Below are 1,939 nucleotides of genomic sequence, written 5' to 3'. Positions count from 1 at the left end.
GAGATTAGCTGTACACAGACGGACGGAAGGAAGGACGGACGGACGGACGGACGGACACACACACGGACGGAGTGCAAAACATACTCTCTCCCCATGCCTTCGGCCTGGTGGAGACAATGATGATGGGGCCATGAAATGTTTGACTGGATGGGGACAAAAAGGTCGTAAACAGGGGCGAGGTCAGGGTTAAGATGAATAAGGACTTCTGTTTAACCGGACAAATATGATTATGAAAACATGGCATCATGGAATTGTTAGTAAACAAAAATAAATATCCATCAACAGAGATAAAAACAATATATCTGAAAATCATATGGGGGTCAATGACTTAATTAAACTGGGGGTTCATGGAATTAAAAGGTTTGAATCACTGAATGTGAGAATGCCCAGCACAGGCATTATTTTCGGAGTTGGAATATCTCCATCAATGTTTTTCTAGTAAATTAATGACCAGCAGAACTTTGATGGAGACAGATTCATATTTTCAGAATATTCATTGATTAAAATGTCGGTTGATACTGTATACTGCTAGCCTGCTTATCAGACTGAAGCTTTGTGAGATAAGCACTCAGAGAGTGGGCGGGGTCGGTCCAGGCTAGTATACTGCATTAAAGGGTTAATTACATAAACATGGATTTTCCAGATTCGGTCTACATGTCTGACATCTGTGATTGTGACAGATGGATAACAGTAACAGACTACACTTTTTTTTATGACTCAGGTGTCTATAGCTCATTGACATTTTCACAAGTGAAGTGACTGATGTTGATCATAACAATTAAGCAAACATGGTTCCATAGCGGTAACATAATGTTATACTTAAACTTGCATACAGTTGCACCTTCATACGTTATGGAATTCTAATTCTAGACGTGTTAAATAAAATACTGAACGTGAGACAAAGCACGTACAGGTGGAGAACTGCCAGTTGTCATTATGTTGGCATACCTTTTTTTTCCTTTCTGTTTTTTACAGGTGTTTTTCTTTGTATCACATTTGAATATGAAATGATATTAATGTGATGCATTTCTGCTCTGCCTTCTCATATATCACTTCATGCGGCATCTGCTTACTGTGACAGTGCAGTGCAAGATTTGTAGTATGCATAACTCATTTTATACCACACTCACTTTTTTCTCTGCCAATTCCTTTCCTCAGAACAAAAGTACAAAATGCTGTATATCAGCACATTATCAGTGGGATGCAGCTTCTCTTTGAAAATGAAGTCCTCAAACTAGAATCCTATCTGCACTGTTTTCTTGGAAAGCTTCCCCAAGAAGTCAGTGGCTGTTAAAACAGCCTTTGTGTGTGTATGAAGGAGATTGTACATGCTGGGGAGATGTTTCCTTCCATCTGTCTTCTCTGAAACGATGCCTCTGGCAACACTGCCACAACAAAATGCTGTGGTTGGCTGTATACTGTACTTTAAGTTGAACTACTGTAAGCAGTAGGCTATACTTTCAAATTAAAATGTGTTCATTGAACTTTGGAAGAGCACACATGGATTAATGAACACTGAGGATTTTACTGTACAGTCCATCATGCTGGGGTTTACTCCTTTCTAGGGATGTCCCGATACCAATTTCTGTGTTAGCCGATACCGAATACCGATACCAATGTTGTGATCTTGTGTTGTGTTTATAGTTATCGACTGTAGCTATATATCTTGTTGTGTTTACAGCACTCCTCACTCAAATGTGCACTTGCAGTTTGGGCAACTCGAAAGCAAACTCCACATGCCCCAACATTTTATTTACCTGCCATAGTGTCAACCTTACCCCTGTGTCGGAGCGGTGGTTAGACTGGCATATTTGCCGATACCGATATGACCCGATATGACAAATACTTTTCCGATACCGATATATGTATGTATCGGGACATCTCTACTAATTTCCTTTTTAAATTATTATTTGCCCTCAAATTATGCCACTCAAAACAT

Source organism: Electrona antarctica (genome assembly GCF_951216825.1).
Source record: "Electrona antarctica genome assembly, chromosome: 1".
Classification (NCBI taxonomy): domain Eukaryota; kingdom Metazoa; phylum Chordata; class Actinopteri; order Myctophiformes; family Myctophidae; genus Electrona; species Electrona antarctica.
The sequence above is the reverse complement of the archived record's forward strand: the minus strand, read 5'-3'. Positions refer to the sequence as shown.